Source organism: Otolemur garnettii, unplaced genomic scaffold (genome assembly GCF_000181295.1).
Source record: "Otolemur garnettii isolate 467f Iridium unplaced genomic scaffold, OtoGar3 scaffold00052, whole genome shotgun sequence".
Classification (NCBI taxonomy): Eukaryota; Metazoa; Chordata; class Mammalia; order Primates; family Galagidae; genus Otolemur; species Otolemur garnettii.
Window position 1 is genome coordinate 12,528,533 of NW_003852447.1, and position 12,885 is coordinate 12,541,417.

Sequence of the window (12,885 nt, forward strand, 5' to 3'; positions counted from 1 at the left end):
GAAGGTAATTGGTGGGACCACAGCTATGGTGCATCTTACAACGGTGCATGTGAAACTTACTAAATGTAGAATATAAATGTCCTAACACAATAACTAAGAAAATGCCATGAAGGCTATATTAACCAGTTTGATGAAAATATTTCAAATTGTGTATAAAACTAACACATTGTACCCTAGTATTGCATTAATGTACACAGCTATGATTTTGAGGAACCTGTTTGGGGAGAGGGGTATTGTTTTGTTTTGTTTTTTGCAGTTTTTTGCAATTTTTGGCCAGGGCTGGGTTTGAACCTACCACCTCTGGTATATGGGGCCAGCGCCCTACTCCATTGAGCCACAGGCACCACCCTACACAGCTGTGATTTAATTAAAAAATAATAAAAGTAAAACTTCTCTGGACACATTAAGAAACTACGTTGCATATATATATATATGAAAATAAGTATATGATAGTTTTTTTAAGCTAAATAAACAAACAACAAATTTGCTTTTGCTTATTGCAAAAGATATTCAGCCTCACACCTAATTCTTCACTCCTAGAGCCTTAAACTTAACTTTTTATTGTCTTAATCCAAGACCATTTAATTTCCCACCCCATGTTAATAGATTAGCTTTGATGAGCTCTTTTCCCTTGCTGAGCTCTCTTTCATGCTTCTATTTCCTATTTTTTATATTTATATTTTACTATTTTTTAATTGTGTATTTTCATTCACTAGCACCAGACACTAACTGATAACTGCAATATAACCTGTTGCCAACATGGAGGAGGAAGCACAACCTACTTTTTAAACTTTTTATGAAGTTCGATGTATGTACTTTTTGTTGTTGTTGCTTATGCTTTAGGTGTCACGTCTAAGACCATTGCCTAAATGAGGGTTATGAAGATTTATGCCTGTGCTTTCTTCTAAGAGTTTTATAGTTTAGCCTCTATTTAGGCCTTTCATCTATTTTGAGTTAAATTTGTATATGGTGTAATGCAGGGTCCAACTTCCTTCTTTTGCAAGTGGATATCTACCCAGTTAGTTGTCCCAGTGTCGTTTGTTGAACTCTTCTTTTCCGTAGAATTGTCTTGGCACTCCTCTAGCTGCATCTTTGATACATTGTCCTGACTTAAGTACCGTTGTGCCAAATTCACCTTGTTTTCTCTTCTGCCTCTCAGACTATTCTCAGTTTTCTTAGCAGGCAGTTTTCCCTTCACCTCACTCTCAATGTTAAGATTTTTAAAGGTAGAGCTTGCAAACCTTTCCCCCTCTCCCTTTAGTGTTGCTTCTTAGCTAAGGTTATCCTTTCCTGTTCTCTCTCTGTGCTGATGACTTGACAAATATTATCTCTATCCCAGACCCCTCCACAGAGCTCCTTACAGGAATATCTATTTGCCGTACTGACTCCACTTGGATATCTCACAGGCAGCTTAAGCATAACATTATCCAAAATGATTTTCAGATCTGCTTACTCTCCAAGTAAATCTATTTGTCTGATAGCTTTTCATTATCTTGTAAATTGCCCCACTATCTACCCAACTGCTCACACCAGAAACCTGGCATTCACTCAGTTCTCTTCCTTTTCCCTCCTCTCCCATAGTCAGTCCATTGGTACACATCTTACTTAAATCTTCCACTTATCTCCAGAGTTATCATCCCAGGATAGGCCACTATTATCTCCTCCCTGAATTATAAGGAACAGCTTCTTTACTGTTCTTTCTGCTCCCTCTCATTCCTATGCCTGGACTCTACAATGGTCATAATAATAATTTCAAATATTATCTCAGTCCAGGTTACTCCTATTTCAAAACCCTGCAATGACTTTCACTTGCATTTAAGATCTTTATTACCATGGTCTGGAAGCTTATCTTTTGAGTGTCTTCTCAAGCCACTTTCCTCCTCCTATAGCCATGCCTGTCTTCTTTCAGTTCCTACAACACATAAGGGTTTTTTCCCCTGTCAAGCCTTTGCACATGGACTTAGCCACTTTGTCTCCCCACATCACAGCTTATTTCTGCAAACAGGTCTTCCTAGCTGCTTTGAGTCAGTCCCCTTCCTTTTCAATACACAATCACAGCACAGTGTTCATTTAAACCGCATGGCAAATTTTTAATTATGTCTTAATTTAATTTTTAATTGTAACATTCACACACACACACACGCCTACACTTATGCTTTTTAAATGTCCACACTCTGCCTCCTGTTTCTAGCCTATAAGCCCCTCCCTGGCCTGGCACAGAGTGGGGTCATGCGTATGGAAAGAGAGCATGTCTGTGACTGTGTCCCAGCCTGCTGCTCTGCCTGTTGTGAATTATATATGGCAAAAAAATATTTCAGTGAATCAGAAACAATAGGGAAATTTGAAAAGGTGGAATGACATTTGATGACTATGAATTATCAGGTGGTTATAGAAGGAAAGGGCATTACTGGTTGAGTAACCAGAGTATACAAAGTCTCAGGCAAGAAAAGAGATGGTATATGTAAGGATGCAGATTTTCTCCTTGGAGACCAATAGGCGTTTTGTGCATGGAGAGGAAACACTTCTATTTGTACTTGGTTTCATGCTCAATTTTTAAAATATTTCTTCCAAACACAATGAATTTTTTTTAACTTTCAGACATTGTTGATGAAATTTAGTTCATTGAATTTCCTTGAACTGTTTAAGCTACAGTCAGTTTAATAAGACTAATTATTTTGAGTATTTTCTATACTTTAAACAGACAAAATGTATGCAAAAATAGCAATTACAAAAAGGAGTATTACATTTAAACCTGTTACGAACTAGCAACACCATGAGTTTATGTCTTCATTATTTCTTTACGCTTTCATAGATCTTTCTAATTTAATCAAGTGCTTATTTTTCATATTTGCCAGGGCATTTGTCAGTCGGTTGGGGGCTTTTTGTTTGTTTATTTTTTAATCAGTTGGATTTTGGTGGGGGCCAAGGCCTAGGTTCTTCTCCTAATGCCATTCAAACTTGAATCCCTGGATGTCTCACAAGGTCTTCGTGTGAATTTGATGCCTCATGTGACCAGCCCACATAAGTCCACACTTAAACAGTGGATGGATTTTCTCCCAGAACAATGAATCCTTTACTTTGCTTGACCAGCTTTACATAATCCTCCGCCCTGTCATTATTATACATCCATCTGGCATGTTAGCATTATTGGAAACACATACATGCCTTCTTAATATCTTATTGTAATTTATCAAGTTACCTAACCCCTGGGAGATGCCAGCTAGTCTGAACAGACAGCCAATTTCCCAAGTAGAGGATGCAGTCACTATTTTGGAACGTTTCATTGTCACTTTTTCTACCAAGTGGATCTATTTGACTATTAATGCTCATCGGCCCTTCCTGTACATTTCTCTCTTTCCGAATTCTTTAGCTTACTTGTAGTTTCCTATATTTACTCACTGCTACCTACCACACAGATGGAGACAAATGAAAGTCCACAAAGATCTTAATACTTCTTTAACTAAAATCAATAAAATAAATTAAGCATCCAATTATAATCAATTTTGTTTTGTATTTCAACATCATTTTATATTAACTCTTTCTCTTGTCTTTCATTAAGAAGTCTGGCTTTGGCTCAGCGCCCATAGCACAGTGGTTATGGTGCCAGCCACATACACCCAGGCTGGCAGGTTCAAACTCAGCCCAGGCCAGCTAAACAACGACAACTGCAGCAAAAAAATAGTCAGGCATTGTGATGGGCACCTGTAGCCCCAGCTACTTGGGAGGCTGAGGCAAGAGAATCACCCAAGAATTTGAGGTTGCTGTGAGCTGTGACATCACAATACTCTACTGAAGGCAGGATACTGAGTTTCTGTCTCAAAAAAAAATAATAAAGTCTGGCTTCCACAAACTTATATAAAATTATTATAATTATTATCTCTTTGTGATAACTTTTATTACTATGGATGGTCTAAATATCACAGCTTGCCCAGTGATGCACTTGAAACTGGCTTCATTTTGCTTATAGTGCCATCCTTACCATCACGGACAATATGTTGACTGTCTGGCAATAATAAGGCATTTCAGGCTTAGCTGAGTTTTCCTTTGCCCCAAGGCATGGAATCTGCCACTTCCCAAAGAACTTTGCTTTCTTCTAGCAGAAAATATTGCTAGACATCAAAATCTGAGTGCTAGGTTTGCATTTGAGTACTGATGCTGCAAAAAGGGGCGGGGGGAGTGCTACTGCTGATGTTGGAACACTTTAGGAACAGAGCTAGACATAGTGTGCCTTCTTAAGCTTTTTATTCATTGATTTTTCTCAAATTCATTTATTATATGTTCTATCCTACCTTTAGTAATTTAAGAAACGTACAGAACTTTAAATATTTTCTAAAACTTTTCGGGGAAGAAAGAGGCTGGGAGCCTCTGGAGAGTGGCAGGTGAGTAGCCTGGGAGTAGGTGAAGAATTGCTTTCTTTAGTTCCCATGTTGTACTGTGGGTGAGCCAGCAAAGTTAGGAAACAGGAAAGTGACATTATTGGGTTAGATGAAAAGATGATGAGGCACGAGAGAACGTACAGACCTATGGCAGCATCCAGGTTGCTGTGATTATCCAATAAGACTGAGCAGAACCTAAAGGACCACAGGGATGAGAAATAACATGGAGGGCTAAGTGAAGAGGTCCTGCTAAGATGGAGTGCCTTGGACTCCATGAACACTTGAGTGAGAGGTAAGAGTCACAGGGGAAGTGAGCATAGTGGGGCTGTTAACTAACCCAGTGAATTCAGGAGGAGCAGGTCAGATGGCAGGTGCGAAGGGAAAGATTGGGTTAACAGTAAGGTATCATTCGTGAAGCAGGTAAGTATAGGCAGTGCCTGGTGCCTGCTTGATCTGTAATAAATGGGCTGAATGTATCAGCTAGTACTAATGCTACGTGGTGACTATGCTCATACTGCATTCCTAGCACATGCTAAGAAGTATATATTTCAGGTAATTCTCACAAAGGACCCTGTGAAAAATAGGTACTGTATTTCTCAGTATGAGACCAATGAGAAGATGTAGGTGTGTAGAGATAAAATCACTTATCTGAGGCCACATAGCAGGTATTTGGCAGAGCCAGGCTCAAGCCCAGACCTTTCAGACCTCACATACCTAACCAGGAAAGGAATGAAGGGAATCATCAAAGTGATGGGGGGTGAGGATAGGGACAAGAGATAATATCTTCTAGAAGCCGAGAGAAAGAGCAGCTTTCAGGAGAAGTCATCAGTGTGTGATCTGGTGGCCAAGTGGAGGCAACTTAAAGTAAGCAATGGATTCCACAGGTCACTATGAGTTTGAGAGACCAATGTTAGTTGCATGGGGTAGAGACAGTCCCCTGAAAGTTCACAGTGACTGGAAGTGTGAGATGTAGCAATAGTAGCAGACTGCTGCTTCATGATGTTCATGGCGGTAAGAGTAGGGACAGTGGAGAGCTTAAAGTAAGAGGACTCCTTAGTGCCAGTAATTGAAGTTGACCTCTTTAGTAATGGCTGAAGTTGGGTGTCTACTGTGTTCCAGATACTGTTCTCCATGCCCCGTTTGTATAGTGTTTCATTTATTCCTCACTGCGACCTTATGAGAAAAGTACCCAGGAGTGTCCAACCTTTTCTCTTTTCTTTGGAAGAGTTAAGAGTTGTGCTGGGCTGCACGTTAAAAACACAAACACTAACAAAAGCTGATAAGCAAAAGAAAAGGTCTGTGCATACTTTTCGTGTTATCCAACACCACAGATAAGCAAAACAATCCCAAAATGATCTGCATACAGTCCATGGGCCAAAGGTTGGACACCCCCACCGACCTCCCTCCATGACAGGCGAAGAAACTAAAGCACAAAGGGGTCAGTAATTTGTTCAGAGTTGCACAGCTAGTAAGTAGCATGTTCCATATGTTGAACAGAATTCATTCTTTAACCGGGAGCATTGTGTAGAGGGTTTCCAAATTGTGTGTATCAGGACTTGAGATTACAGTTATTAAAGTTAGTAGCTTTCAAGTATAATAAAAGCAGAGACCTGCAGATCCTTGCTGGTTTGTCATCAAACATGGAACAAAATCCACTTTATCAAATTTAAAGCCATTTTAGGTTTTTAACCTTGAGACAACTGTTCCCTCTTTGAGGTAGCACTTCAGCCACCTGTCTGAGAACCTACTATTCCCTGAACGAAACAAAACTAAAAGAAGCCTCCTGGAATTCATTCTTCTGATGCCCTATAATTCTTGCATGGGCATATTCAAAATAACCAAGGTTACATAAATATTCAAGGAGGTACTGGTGAGTTTTTCTACATATCCTAAGTTTAAGTGTTTAAAGGGACTTGAATAAAATACTAAGGTTTGACCTTTGTCACTGAGAATATTGAAACAGTGAATTAAGAGAATATTAACTCATAGTTGTCTATAGGACAGGAAGGAGGCAATGGACTTTTTCCTGAGTCTTTAGCCAGCATGTAGGGCATGTTTCTGACTTGGGAAGAGGCCCAGGTTCCACTAAATTACCTTAACATAGCCAGCAGAAGACATCTACCCTACAGAATGGTCCCATTCTTCTTTTGGCAACTCTACCGAAAGAGAACTCCAAGATCAAGGTCTCCTTCAATTAGGCTTTTGAGTTTAAGGGTTTACAAAGTATTCCTGAGCCCTGAGTCTATTTTTTCTTTGTCATTCAGCTTCAGGCAACAAATAAGTTTCTTGATCCTTGAAATTAGCCACCAACTTGAGACAAAAGATAATTCTGGAACTGCCATTCATCATGCTATATCTGTTCCCCTGCCTCTATAATGCAAGCCTTGTTAATGTAATTACATGACTTGTCTATCTATTATTAAATTGATGGGGGCAGCCTGGACTTATTTATTTCTCCTCCTTTAACTTAGGAGTCAGTATACTCTATTATAGAACTTTCCAATATAAATTCTACAGAATCCCACCCTATAAGAAAGATAAGCTATGCAAAAGAGTCTGGGAGCAAATTTGTTTGGGAAGCTGCATACCATACCTCTCCTACTCCCCCCTCACCTCCTTTTCACTTGCAGTTACATTAGCATATCACACGTTTTCCAAAGTCTTGCAATAAAGGAACCAGGATAGGTCTCATTTGCCATAGAATTGACTTCTCCTTGTAATATTTTTTATCCAAAGAACCGCTTTGGCAAATGCTGACTTAACTGCTAAGAGCTTCGGGGTCACTACGCAGGTGCTCTTGGGTAAGATGCTTCACCTTCCTGAGCACACGTTTCCTTAACTGTAAAGTACAAGTAAGAATATCTGCCTTTGAGGAGTGTAACACGTTACCTGCCCCTAGTACACATTGATCAGTAGCTGCTGTGTGTTTGTGATTGGCTGACGTTCACACTGTCTTCAGGCCCAGCATGAATTGACAACCCTTCCCTTCAGAAAGGCTTGAAAGAACCAGAATTTTTCAAAGAATTTATCCACTTAGTCATTACCACTAAGGTACAAATGAAATTTAACCTTTTGGAGGAATCATCCTCTTAAAAGAGGATACTAGAAGTTGTCCAACGTTGAAATGCAGTGGTGTGATTTAGTATTGATTAGTCAGTGTAATGTGGAAAGAGCTTGGTATTGTCTGAGCTCACAGATAATTAATAGAGTCCGTGAACTAAGAACTAACTTAATTTGCCAGATTGCTCTTTGCATTTGATCGGTCTGTTTATAGAAGTAAAAGCCAATATGATCATTTTTATTTAAATTAGTATTCATCTATTTATGTAGTTTATTTATTAGTATTCATCTATTTTATTTATTAGTTTGGTGCAAGTCATAGTACTGAGCAAGCCTCCTTTGAAGCACCATGGTTACCATGCATCTGAATGACTATTGCTGGGGGCAGAATAGAGGCACTGAGTGCCTTTAGGACTGAGAAGAAACCAAGCCGACAGAACCGGTTCTCCATGTACCTTTTATTTTGCTAATATGTCCTCTTGTGGTGGAGACTCTAAGTAATAAAATGGTCACAGAGTGAATATGGAAAAGAAACATCTTTGTATCCAGTAAAACTGATGTGAATGTCACCATTACTAAACCAAACTTAATTATACCTATGCCCTATCCATAAAAATGGTTTTGCTAAGAAAAGAAAAGCGTTAATTAGATAAGAATAGAATAGGGCCTATTTAATCTACTCAGAAAATAAATTATTATTGAATACTTTGGGCACACCATATGAGAGGTACTAATGTTCCTGGCCTATTAAAAGATTGAATACATAGGCTCGGCACCTGTGGCTCAAGCAGCTAAGACACCAGCCACATATACCTAGCTGGGGGGTTCAGAATCCAGCCCAGGCCTGCCAAACAACAATGACGGCTGCAACCAAAATATAGCCAGGCATTGTGGCAGGTGCCTGTAGTCCCAGCTACTTGGGAGGCTGAGGCAGGAGACTCACTTGAGCCCAGGAGTTGGAGGTTGCTGTGAGCTGTGATGTCACAGCACTCTACCCCGGGTGACAGCTTGTGGCTCTGCCTCAAAAAAAAAAGGATTTAATATATATAATTTTTTCTCATAATTTCACATTGGTTTTCCTCTAGGGCAGTTTAGATATGTTAGGCTTTATTCCTAAATGGCTAAATTCATTGTGCAATAGAAGGAGTCTAAGCAAAACTATTAAGAAATTTCTGTTTCAAAATAATGCCCTTAGCGAACATGTTTAATACCCACAGCGCTGAGTATACAGGTGGGCATGTATTTATTTATTATTTTTAGATGATTTTCTCGCTGCCTTATTTTCCAAACAGGATGAGTATTTCACAGACCTACACATGTATTTGATATAGGAAGTAGCTGCTCAAAATTCTGTCAAAATTGCCTCTTTATTAGCCAAAGAGTTAAATATTTCATTCCCAAGTTACACCCTGAAGACCAGGATGATCAAATGAAATTAGGTTGCTATCTGAGCTGTTAGTATAGTTGGTATGCTTCTAAACACTTTCTCTCTTCTTCTTCCTCTGCTGTTGTCATTTTATAATATACTTCACTCTCTTCCCTCCCTCATTTTCCTAAATATTGAAATTTCTTTTAAATATATCTTCTGACAGTGACTGAATACAACGTTATAGCTCTATCTCAAATTACTCTCTTCATAAAATCTTCTAAATCACTTGACATAAAAGATACCAGCACATATTAAAAAAAAAAAAAAAGCATTAGGTAGAGCTGATGTGAAGGCACCATCAATGAAGCAATTTGGCCTCTGCTCTGTTCTCCAGAGACTAATTCAAAAATTAGTTGACTTCATTTGCTGTGGTTGACAGCTTCTCAGACTGCTTGAATAAATTTGGGTATTAATGTGCATCCTGTCTATTTGGAGAAAATTACTGGGCTATCAGCCTCAAGAGACTGCTTTATTTTCAGATTTAACTCAGCTCAGTATAATGGGCCCCAACTTTCGAGTTAGGCGTCCTATTTACGAAGCATGCCTCAATGTAATAAATGTGTTCAGCTTCCTGTCTGAGCAACACAGTGTGCTACACACAGTAGGATACACAAAGATGCCTTACCTGCAAGCCTCACAGCACTTAGGGAAGGGAGGGAGACCTACATTGGAATTGGGTAGGATTGTGCCACTTTTCCAAAGTTCCATAGTTAGCAGATATGGTCTTCAGGGAAATGGAGGGACAGACTTCCCTCAAGCACTGGCAGGCCCTGTATCTTCATCTCTATGTGAGGTGAAGGGCATGGTCTGTGTTTTTCAGAGGAAAAAACTAAAAATCATATTAATAGCATCACTCTTTCAATCAGTTGTGTCAACATAATTTGAAATGTTAAATTAATCTTCTAGGGAAGCAATTTTCAGCATATACCAAGAGCCTCAAAAATGTTTATGCCCTTTGAACCAGCAATTTCTAGTCATTCAGACATGTAGTAAATGTTTTGTGTGTTTGTGTAAGGTAATGAGGATGGTAAAGCAGGCAGATTGGAGTGCTATTGAGGAGATGACTTTTAGTTGTATGAGGTTAAAGGGAGGGAAAAATATAAACTAGACTCCCAGATTTCTGGTTGTATTAAGATCTTGGCAGATATTGGGCTTATTCACTGAGAAGGAACCACCCAAAGGAAAAGCAGATGTGAAGGGAAAGATAATGGAGTCAGGGTTAGATGTACTGAGTCCAGATGACTGAATCATTCAGTTAGAGTTGTCCAGTAAGAAAACACGTGGGTCTGGAGCTCAACAGCACAACCTAGTACAAGATAAGGATTTGGGCAATGGAGCCATGAGTTGGGTAAGATTGCCCCAGGGAATGAGTGTAGAGTGCAAAAGAGAAGAGAGCATGGGACAAATCCCTGGGATTGCAGGAGGAGGAAGAGGATTCCAGAGAGAAGAAAATGAGTGAGCAAAAGATCTATGTCAAACGAAAAGAAAGATTATTGATTTAGAGGGTGGTGAACAGAGAAAACTGGTGCACTTGTAATCCAGCTGGGAAATCATTGCATCTTCAGTGAAGAAGTCAAGCAGAAGAAGAGTTGCCCACGATTATACTTGATTAAACACCCAAGGATATAGTTAGTAGTTATGGAGATGGGAATGGAATTGACTTGAAACTTGATAACATTGATGGAATTTAACTGTGGCTGACATATGGGTGGAAATGACATTGGGAGAGGTCTTTCCAAATGAGGGAATGAGATTTGTTGAAATTCATTCATATACCCAAAAATAACTGAAAGTGGACTTCCTTGATAGCAGTCAGCAGTGTCATCTTTGAGTAGTAAAGACAGCATTTAGTTTCCTTTTAATTATAACCTATGACTACTGGCTAAACAACATCATAGAAAACTGGGTGTGGTGTTGTAACAGAAGTAAGGATCTAAAAACCCCTCACCCTTTTTGAGGAATTAAAACCTACATTCCTGCTTGAGACCAGTAATCAGAGGGGCAGAGGAGTGTTCTTTCTTCTTTGTTTTCTAGTATCATAAACCACAAGAGATGGTTCAACAGAATTATTGGGACAGAGGTCAAGAGATCATCTTCATCAGAGATGCTAAACAACAATAACCCCAAACTAAAAATCCTGTTTAAAAACAACTGTTTTTCTACTTAAAGGAAGACAGTTCTTTAAGATAAAAGAGTCTTCCAGCCTCCTTATTTGCTAACAAATAAATAAACTTCTCTTTCCTTTTCCTCAAACCACTTGTCCTCATTCTTCATTCAGCCTCTTGGATAAGTACCAAACTTTTGGTCACAGTGTTACCTGGCATCATGCACAAGATGATATTCAAGGAAGTCACAACAAGTACTGAACTTTTGGTCCCAGTGTTACCTGGCAGCATACACAAGATGAAATTCAAGGAAGTCGCAACAAGAAGGCAGTGTGGCTTGTGTGTACAGAGTTCATTCCAGAAAAACAGATGTGTATAACTTTTAGGAGATCATGTGAGTCAAATCCAGTGGGAAAAGGCAGGTCTTGGTTATATTCCCTCTTAATTTTATGGCATCTAATTCTAAAATTCTCTTGATTTAGTGTAGCTCCTCCTAGCTATGAACTTGCAGGTCTGTGCCCCATCTTTCCCCTGTCCTCTGGTGGCTTACTGGTGGGTATATGTAAGGAAGCAGGAAAAGGAGATTTTCTTGTGCACTTCCCCACCCCCCTGCACCTTCCAGTCCCTTTTCCAGTTTCCCATTCTACCCATTGGCCTCTTCCTTCTTAAGAACACTTGACTTGCAGTGCGGCGTGGGCAATACCTCTTAATTTACCTAAAGGAGTACCTTGAGGACAGAAATGGTCAGCTGTTAACCTTGGGAAATAACCCATCAAAACCTGCCTGTGTGCAAGTTTGCCCACAATTGTGTCATAGTGATTCCTTCCCTGGACCAACGTCGTACCTGCAAAGAAGGGACAGAATAAGAAAAAGTCATTAGAAAACCAGGTTCTAGCCATGTCACTGCCCTGGGGATAAGGTTTTGTGCAAGCCTATTAACCTCTACCAGGCTCAGTCTGGTCAGTGGAATTTTGACAATCAAATGATGTAATATTTATTAAGGTGCCTTATGATTGCAAAGTGCTAGCCACACGGCAGGCAGTGGCAGTTGGCTATCATCAGAGTCACAAGTATAATGTGAAAGCAGAGGGAAACTAAAATATCCCCTCCTAAATATGTTCTGAAGACCCTGACCTTGCATCCTAACTCTTGCGTTCAGCAAGATTTCTCTGGGGCTGCACCTCCTTTGCTCCCTCTTTGTCTGTGCTAATTTATCTTGGTTTATATAGTGCCTGATGCCATTGAGTAACACTGAGGTAACCCCATTCTCCTTTCCTTGGTGCATAATGGAAGCCCTTGAAATCCATCCTTAAAGAAGAAAAATGGAAAACCATTTACTAAGTGCTTCCTCTGGGCCAGGCACTTTCTTTGCCTGAGATCCTTTTCCACAAACCGCAGACCTGTTGCCACAGAGGAGAAATGAGGAAGCCTTCGCAGCTAAGAACAGTGCAGATTGCGTTTCTATTAAAAGCTGTCTGGCTAGATGTATCCATCCCAGGTACAAAGTTAAATGATGTAATAAACTTATTCAAAGCCATAAAGCTATTATATAAAATGCCACTAACTATCTTCCACTCAATGTTAACAAAATACAGCTGCAAGTCTTCCTGTTGTCATTTTGCAAGTTGCAAGTTCTCAGTGGCTTATCCATCTGCAACTTCTTCACTATGGAATTTTGCTGCCCAGTCCTAGTAAGTGAGATGCCAGGGATGCCTGACCCTTTGAGAGGAGATGGTTTTCAACATTTTTGGTATCATCACTCCTGAGTTTAGGAGGAGTTGCAGCCAGGTTTCTTCAAGGGCTGGTTTCTGTAACCATTTTTTTACCTGCTAGATTAAGTGCAGTGCTGAGGCTCCACATTGTAGATATGAGAAACAAGGAGGCCCAGTCATCCAAGCCATGGTACAGCATACGA

At 39.7% G+C, this 12,885-nt stretch overlaps 1 protein-coding gene across 2 annotated transcripts in view; it reads left to right on the forward strand.

The window, feature by feature from the left end:
• The window catches only part of STXBP6 (syntaxin binding protein 6), a 254,299-nt gene that overhangs the window by 234,107 nt on the left and 7,307 nt on the right, over window positions 1-12,885 (forward strand). The window lies entirely within an intron of this gene.